The following is a 9737-nucleotide window of genomic DNA, read 5'->3' as shown; positions in this document are numbered from 1 at the left end:
ACTGCTATAACTTGGGCTTTGAAGATAGAGTGGGTGATGTTTTGATACTCAACAACCACCATCAATACTCAACATAGTCTAACACTCAATTAATGAAGAGGCTCGATTCATAGTGATCACTTTAAAGTAGCTTAAACTCATTTAGCATTGTGTGACTTGGTGAAAACCATGAAACTTGGCATATACTGAATCATTTAGTTGACACTCCATGGCTCAATCAACACTAGATTCACATCACTAACACTTCAAGCTCAATAGACACTAGAGAGCATGGTTAACATTGTGTAGCTTAGTTAACACTGTGGAGCTCACTTAACACTAGAGTTTCTATCGCTTGCACTAAACAACTTGGTAAACACTACTATGCTTTGTATGAACTATACATAGGTTCTCAAGCTTGGTATCAATATAACCAACTAACTAAGTGTGAGTCACTAATGGAAAAAATGACCTTAATGTCAAAAAGGACAAGATAATTTCAAAATGATACCTTCCTCAAACCTTTTAGCGTTTAAGACCCATAACCTCTAAAAACCTAAACACAAACAACATAAAGCAAGCAAAACCAAACCACCTAAAGTGGATTGAACATAGTCAACTCCACCTAGAAAAAAACTTAACCATGACCTTCTAAGGTCCAAATAGATCTAACTAACTTGGCTAAGGTCAGTAGAAGCCAAAATAAAAAACCTAAAACTTGGTTTAGGGGTTAGCCTAGGTGCTCATACACCATCAATTTTTTACCTTGCCAATTCTATTTTTCATCTAATTTTTGGTTCTAGAATTTAGAACCATAATATATTCAAGACAATACTTACATTTTCTATTAAAACATTATTACTACTACTATAGCACAAATTGATCTCTCTTAGGCCTTAAAAACCATAATAGTTAAGTTTTAAGTGAATTTAAAATATTGGAACTAATACTTTCAACTTATTTTCTATAAAAGGAATTTGATTTAGAACATTGTTTTTGTCTACTTTTTTTATTTCTATTCATGATAAAAAAATATATCATTATTTCTGAATGCAAATTATAGTCTACTTCTATGCTCTAAATTCATTTTCTTAAAATAATAAATTTCATAGAAGAATTCATCTATGCCTAGGTTAAAGGGAACCTCTTTCATCATCCAAAACCAACCCTTTAAGATACTAAGTACATATAGTACCTCTTGTTCACTTACATTAGGCAAGGACTCTACCTGTGTACAACCCTTGTTTGTACTTGGCATTGATTTGAGAGCAATTATTTTACCAAAATGACTTATTATATACATTCTTATCAATCAGAAATGATACATCTACTAATGTAGATGTTTCCAATAATAAGTTTAAGATTTAAAATTATCAAATATCTAATTTATGTTACTATTGATGAAATAATTGCACTATATTTAGTACAAGCACCAATTTTAGTAGAATTGTACTTCAAGTCAACATGGTGAACGTGATGTTATTTTAGAGAAAAGTTCTGAATGTGCCTTAAGTAAATTTGACAAAATCACATTCCTAGTTAAATGAGGAAATAGTTCATGGACTTGATTGCATCCTCAAAGTGTGGTTATTAAATGAGGGAGATAATTATTCATTGACGTAATATAATGTCCTAAATTTGACATTCAAAGATGTTTGTCCTCTAATAGAAACAAAACCGTGAACTAAAATTGTAGGGCTAAAAGGTGGTCAAATATATTTATTATTTCAACTTATGTAATCATATTACCAAATCATATTGAATTAATGTTATTAAATTATTATGTAATAGTTTGCTAGTGCTAAATCTAATGAATGGTTCCTGCCAAGTCTGGCCATTATTGAATTATAAGGAAAATGGTCTACAATTTACAACATCCTTTGTTCTTCTATTGATGAGAATCCAACTGAGGCTCAAATTACCCAAAAATACGAATCCCTCTAAATCTTTCTCCTCATTAGCTGAATTCGAAACGAGAGTGCCATCAGAATTACCAGGAAGATCTATTACCAATGGAAATACTGTGGATGACCCACAATCTATGATATCAGCTTTAGCTGGAATTTTCATGACAACTTTGGAGTAAACAGATTCATTGTTGTAATGAATGTCTACAACACGGACAAAATCGGATAGAGAAACTTCATCATCTTCCTCAAAAAGATTGAAAATTTCTTGACAATCTTTTTGGGAAATATCGATAAGGGGAAAACAATCTGCATAGAACTTGCTGAACCCACCCAAGGCATAAATCAACTGTTTAACCTCATCTTTTTTTGTTGAAGGCCAAAGTGATGAACAAGCATCCTCCCATAGGCCTTGTTCCTTAACAATTAACTTCATATCAGAGCTGCAACATTAAGAGTGGTGCCGTCCACTCTCTTTAAGATTTCTCGAACAATATCACTGCTCAGAGACATTGCTCTTACACTCAATATCCACTTCAAGTCTAATTTCTATGCCTGATTAGCTCTCTATAAATATAATATCTTTAATGAATACGGTGACGTGTGCATTACATCACTTGAGGAGAATCGTTTTGTCCATAGAATTAGACAATGTAGCGATCAGATTAATGTTTCACCGCGTGAACAGAAGTCGTCTTAAGAATTACGAGATCAGATTCCTTGCGCGAATATCTAATAGGGGCCAAAATGTATTCGACCGACAATCTTAGTATTCCCCACCATGCATCTCTATCGTTCTGATATCATGAATGGGTTCAAGATTTTGTTTATTTTAAAACTGAAGTATTTTATTGTCAAAATTTAGAATTTGGACATTCGAACTTAGAATATCGCACGTATGTAAAAATAATGAAATATAGTTTTAGTTTGCAAATTGAAATAATTTGAATAATACGGGTTGGGGCTAGTTTTATTGACACGAGCTTCACCCAATCTCCTAACTGTTCTGACGTTACCAGTTGCATTAAAAAATTTGCTTCATTTAAAACTATCACCGTTTTTCTTCTTCTTTTCTTTTAAATTCTATTGATTAATATCAGATCACTTTATTTTTAGATTCAGGTACCCAACTGAATAATAATTGAAGTAGTTGGAAGGAAGAGACAAGCGGAAACAATATCAGTAATTAAAGTAGTTGGAAAGAAGAAACAAGCAGAAACAATGACGATTAGTGCGGAGTCGATCGACGTTGACTTGATAAATTGCTTAAATTTATAATCAAACAAATTTAAAAACTAAAAACTGCGTAGTGGTCTGTGCAATAAAAAGGAGTTAGCTTTCTTAAGTGGCTCCTTCAAAACGTGATGAATGAAGACAGTAATGTGGTCATGGCTGTTTCCCTCCCCATTAAGAGATAAGACAAGAATTTAATATTTGCACGAAATTGCCACCTAAAAAATGTAATTAAGCTGGGTCAGGCGTAACAGGTTAGGTTAAGATGATAGCGAGTCAAGAAACAAAATATTATCAACGGGGAATTTTATACGCACGCTTGAACCATGATTTTATCCGAAATAAAAAAGAGAAATTTGGCATAATATGATAAAGGAATTTTGAATAAGAGCGTAAGCGTCAAAGTTCCTTCCTTTTATTGTGGTGGGTTGGTTGTGTAATTGAAATAGAATGAATGTAGTTAAAGATGTATAAGTTTAAGAAAATAGTTGATATATTTGTACCATGCATTCATGCAAGAAGCTTGTGAAGATAAAAGTTTGGTTAATGAGCTTTACAAACAGTACTTTCCTTTTAAAATAAAATACAGCAATGAGCAGAGATCAAAGTTCTCAATAATTTATAGAGAGCGTTGAAACATTATACATATAAGTTACAGTTTGGAAATCATGGACATAGTCACATTGTATTGTGCAAAGTTTTAATTATTCTTGTATTTTTAATCAGCTGTGATGAGACAGTACATATCTGTGAAGCATTAAAAAATAAGAACTGAAACTTGATAATGCGTACTCTAAACAGCAAAAGAGCCTGCGTGATCAAATGCGTGGTTTGAATGGGTGCACAAACTATTTCAGCACGGATCCGGGCATGTAAATTGCTAACACCGAGCGCTTAGATGGAGTGGGAATGGGCAGCTTCTACCAAAGATTCAAACATGTCTGTTTCTTTAAGAACTGAATGACATTGAAAGCAATTAACTCTAATTTATTTGACGATAAAAATTGGGATTGCGATTCATATATTTTCCAGCCATGATGTCTTATAAATCTAAATGCCCACCTGAAAATAAGAAAAGAAATTTCAGAAAGAATGAAAAAGGGATAGAAAGATATATAATAGTTCATGCAATGTTATATGTGAAATTTTCACTTTCTCTGCAAAATGGACGAGAACCAATGGATCATATTGTGCTATAAATGCCTGCCCCCTCTAAAAAGAAGACAAATATAAAGAACATTTAGTCGAAAGACTTCCCAATAGTATTTGATCTTGTTTGAAAAATTAATTTTCCCCTCTATGTTTTTTTAATTATTAGAGGCTATAATAATAAATAAATAGTTCTAGTTTTTCTTAATTTTAGAAATAAGTAAGAATTAAAAATTATATAAAAAATGTAGAACTTAAAGTAAATCTAAAATCTAGTCAAATTAATCGCATTTTATGAAGGCGCTAACTTTAAGAAGGAAGAATATTTGAAGAAATTAGTAGAGTCATGGAAATTTCATATGAAGGAGCTCTAGTCAAAGCTAAGATTGGAGAAATTGAAGGTAAATGAAGGCACAAACTTTAAAGCATCATCTGACATATCCTCTTAGCCTCCACAATCTGACACGGCATTATGCTCTGCAATGTTTGCCCAAACAAAAGCAGATGCAGGTAGTAAGGATAAAGACAATAAGCAGGGAATTCCGTCCAGGATAAAATAAAGAAAGTTTGAATACTACCAAGAGATTTAAAAACCGCACCTTAAGCATTATACTCACGATATGTGACCAATTCAAACATATAAAGCAAGAAGCATATTTAACAAATGTAAAATAGAACTCGACCACTGCGAGTGCAGATACCAGAGTAATAAAATGTACTATGCAAGTAATGTAAAATAGATTCAATTTAGACAAGCAAGATCATTATCAATAATCATGCACGTACATAAATATTGTTTTTATAAAAGAATGTAAGGAAAAAGATCCAAAATCTAAGTTTTAAGATCTAAAAAACAACTTTGTATATAATCTAAAACAAAAGAAGTTACCCAAAAATAATTCAATTACAAAACCAGCTAACGTATGAGATCTTAGAGGATGAACACTTTAGAAAACAGAGCATACTGATTTATTCTCTTGTGGGTTCAAAATATAAAACGAGCCCTATACATGATAAACGAAAATAATAATAATAAAACAGGCGTTGGTTAATGATGCAACATTCTCATAATCCAAGCTCTCCATAGAGGAAACATTAACCAAAAAAAAAAACTGCGTATTTAGACTAATTTTACTGAGATTTGATAGGGTTTTTTTATACTGAAAAATCAAGAGGTTCGTGAAAAAATTAAAAACCCTGGAAGAAATTTAGGAGGAACACAAACCTTTAATTTTTAGTGAAGTTTGTACCTGAGTGAAATTTCCAGAATTTTTAGGAGGAACACAAACCTTTAATTTTTAGTGAAGTTTGTACCTGAGTGAAATTTCCAGAATTTTGCTTGGTTATATTTTTAGTTGGACGGATTTAAAGAGAAGGAAGATAAATAGCTGCAAGTGAGTTGATTCAAACTGGTATGGAGCTTAACTTTTGGAAGATTGCATTTTACATTTAAAGCAATCTTAACATTTATTTTATTCTATTAAATGTTTCAAAAATAAGATTATTATATTTAATGTTTCATTAATAAGTAGATATGCATTGGTCTTTGATACATATGTCCTCTCTCTTTATTTGTTAATTTTTTATATAACGGTATTTTATCTATTGCCTTTTTTCTGATGGGCCAATAAGATTTGAAGAAAATTGCATTTTAAATTTTACAAAATATATTGAAATCAATAAATCTTATATAAACATAGGTAGATTTGAAAATATTTCAAATTTAAATGATCAAACAAAATAATATTTTTTATTAAGAAAAACAGGTTTTACAAAGATCCTGAAACCAAAAGTTCATACATAACAAAGGGTTGCAAATTAACAAAACAAGCCCAACAACAAAATGACGGCCAATAGAAAGGCAAGAATGAAAAATAGGTAAAAAGAAAGAAATAATAAGACATACAGAGACAATAGAAAGCAAAGACAGAGCTAGATAATTCTTCACTTACTCCCCCACCTTCCTTTCGAGGTTCAGGATAGTCTCCACCACTTCATAGGCTCTCTGATTCTCCTCTGCCATCAGCTCCTGGTTCTTCTCAGTGATCCGATCCAAGTGGCTTTGGGTTATGTCCATTATGGTGTCCTCTTCCATCCTATCTTCATCATTGTCCTTCCCATCCTTCTCCACAAGAAACCCCCTAGCTTTCAGCTTACCACAAAGGCTGACAATGTTTTCATTGAGAGAATTTAGAATAGTGAGCATCTGATTAGCCATTTTGTGGTTGAAAGTCTCCAGATTTTGTATCCTTTTTTCAACCAAATTTATTCAATCCCCCCGGCAAGTTCTCTTGCTCATTTCTCTTCCCCTAGCTTTCCATCTGTACCATTCTATCTTTTACCTCCTCCAACTCATGAAAAAGCCATTTAATAGATCAAAAGTTATCAATCATGCTATTTTTTGCATTGTTGAGAAAATTCATACTCACCTCCCCTGCATTGTCTATGATGGCCACTAGTATCGATTCTATTAGTTCCTCCAATTGGATCTTGCCCTCTTTTTCTTCAAGGATTTGGGGATTCGTAACTTCTCTCACAATAATGTTGCATCTCACGATTCCAGTAGTTTCCTACAAGGCAGGAACTAACAAATCATAATAATTATTAGTGAAATTGACTAATTTGGTATATGCAAATGTATAAATTGAGCCATGTTTTTCATTTTGATGGAAAGAGAGTGTTCTAGAGGAAAAAATTATAGCTTTAGGCCATTTAGGCTTTAAATTCAATGATATTTACAACACTATTTATACTACATATTAAGAATTTGGTAGAATTATGGTTCTAAAAGTCAAGGTCTAATATTATTTTGTAGCAAAGATAGGTTTATGTCTCAGCTAAATTGGGTGGCATTGTAGTTCAAGTCAAATGAGGCATAATCAAGCCTAAACTTATTTGCATTATAATATAAATATGTAAAAATGTGAGCATGTTACAACATGCTCATGTTTTCAACATCATAATAGAATGACGAGACTCACAAGTCACTTGGGTGATTTTTTTTTCAAAATACGAGTGAGCTATTTTAGAAGCATATTTTTGTAAGTTGGATAAATTTGATTGAAATAATAATATTTGTATAAGGCATGCAACATGTACTTGTTTGTTAGTATTTTAGAACTTTTATTTGAAATAAAATAATTTTGATCTCTTTTACTTATTTACTTGTTTGAAGTTTTTCTAACAAATCTTAATCCCTTAACTCTCTAAAGAGTCTCCACTCACGAAACACAATAAAAAAATCTTATTAAAACATAGGCACAAAATAATCCTCTTTATCCTCTATTATCTATGAGACATTCTTGTTATACTTAATAAAGTATTTTAGGATAAATTGAATATAATAAAAATAAGTTTCAAACATTATTAGAAATACTAAGAGATTATAATGCAACAAATATTCAATGCCAAAATATTGTAACATCTTTAGAATTTAATGTCTCATAGGTTTTACCTATGGAACTATTAGAGAAAATGCTTACTAATATCACACATCAAAATTGTCATTACAAAAAGAATAAGTATTTATGTAAATTATTTGTAGACTCTAAGACTAATTAATGAATACATATAAGTTACAAAATACATTGTATTCATTTTCATCAATGTGAAGGATTGTGGATTTCTCAGGATTATAAAAAATAAAATAGGGGAAAAGGATTTGATTAATACAACAAATAAATTCTTCGAACAATGCCATTTACAATTTTGTAAAACCTAATAGTTCCCTAATCTAAAAAATATTCTTAAAATTAGAAGTATTATTAATAAAAGAGGCGAAAAAATGAGATGCGAGAAACATAAGGTTCTAACATGACTTTTAGTATAGGAATTAAACTCTTTTAGGTACCAACTATTTTAGTTATATTGAAGAATTCTGGATACAAAAAAAATATCAACTTACTTGAACAATTATTTTATAAAGCATGATACCCATGCTACATTTTAAAATTTTAGAGATAGGCTCAAAGAGTTAAGCAGAGTGAGTTCCTCAATCAACAAAAAGATGGAAGAAGAAATCACTCATCTCTAAGATGATCTAGAGATTTTTTTCCATTTTTTCAATGGATAGACAAGCTGCCTGGGTTTGGAAACATCAATATTTGGAATGCCTTTGAGTTAAATATATCTATTAGTCTGTGGTGTCAATTTTGTAGAGTCTCATCAGTCTCCAATTGGGAGATTGTCATTATGTAGAACCTAATCAAACATAGAGGATAATTCAACATGGTTTCCTCCCATATTTTTCTACAGGGGCTTGGGGGCAGTGTCCCCAAGACATGGTCAAGGGACAGTGCCCCTTGTAGAGTTTTGGTTAGAGACCTAGGTGCACCCTTGAAAGCTCTCACCAAGGTTTTTAAGGGCAATGCACCGAAAATCTCAAATAACTTTTATATTGTAAAAGGTGTCTAGATTTATTTTTTCTATTGGACAACTTGTTATATCTCTTATTTCATAAGTGAAAAAAAGGCTTGTATAAAATGGTTTAGGATTAGGGATTGTATAATGTATGATTTGGTATCTTTTTGAGGTGTAGTTGAGTTGTAAGAGATTGTACATTGTAATTGGGTTTTAATTGATAGATAATAATAATAATATGGAACTCGTTGTTGGTGGACATAGCTCAAGGATTAGGTGCACCACATTAAATTTTCGTGTCTTGTGTTCTCTTTTGTATGGTTTATTATTTTCTGACATTGGTTATATTTCCATGTAGTTGTTATTTCTATCTCATTAATACTAACAAGTGGTATCAGAGAAAGGTTTTTTTAATTATCATTCTTGACTTGGTTGTCAACACCTCCTTCAGGGTTCATGACATGGCTTAACTGTCTCTCATGGATCTAGGTAAGTCTAGTTTTTGTGATGTTCCTTGATAGCTCAAGGTTTCCATGCAACAAAAAACATACCAACAATTAGTTTCCAAGCCTTGGGTCATGGGTTCGAATCTTGGGAGGTGTCCTTCATTCGGTTAGTGTAGAAACCTCAATCAATGCTAAGGGGGAGATTATTGACTTGGTGGTTAGAACCTCCTTTGGGTTTGTGACATGGCTTAACTACCTCTCATGAAACTGGGTAATTCTGGTGTTTTTGATGTTCTTTAATAGCTTAAACTTTTGGTACAATGAAAAACATACCAACAATCCTCTATAGGAAGGTCACACAGTTGAGTGAGAGACTTATAGTTGAGTGCAAGCAATGGCAGATGAGGTTAAGCTAAAGGTTGAGAAGTTTAATAAAAAAAAAAATTAATTATGGAAAATACAAATGAAGGACTATCTTTATCAAAAGGATTTATGGTAGCCAGTACATGATAAGGCCATGAAAGAGGGAACTATGATAGATGAGGACAGGAAGATTCTATGAAGTAAGGCACTTACAAAATCTAAGATGACAAAAGAGTTCATGCAAAACTTGGCATAGTAGTATGAAAAATTTTCCACTTCAAATAAGGTATTTCTCATGAAA

At 31.9% G+C, this 9737-nt stretch overlaps 1 pseudogene; it reads right to left on the bottom strand.

The window, feature by feature from the left end:
- Positions 1-1824: 1824 nt before the first annotated feature.
- LOC149531305 (putative F-box protein At2g36090) lies at positions 1825-2399 on the bottom strand (annotated as a pseudogene).
- Between the last annotated feature and the right edge of the window lie 7338 nt (positions 2400-9737).

The sequence above is a fragment of the Cupressus sempervirens genome, chromosome 11 (assembly GCF_028749045.1).
Source record: "Cupressus sempervirens isolate cs-2001-9-10 chromosome 11, ASM2874904v1, whole genome shotgun sequence".
Classification (NCBI taxonomy): Eukaryota; Viridiplantae; Streptophyta; class Pinopsida; order Cupressales; family Cupressaceae; genus Cupressus; species Cupressus sempervirens.
The sequence above is the reverse complement of the archived record's forward strand: the minus strand, read 5'-3'. Positions and strand labels throughout refer to the sequence as shown.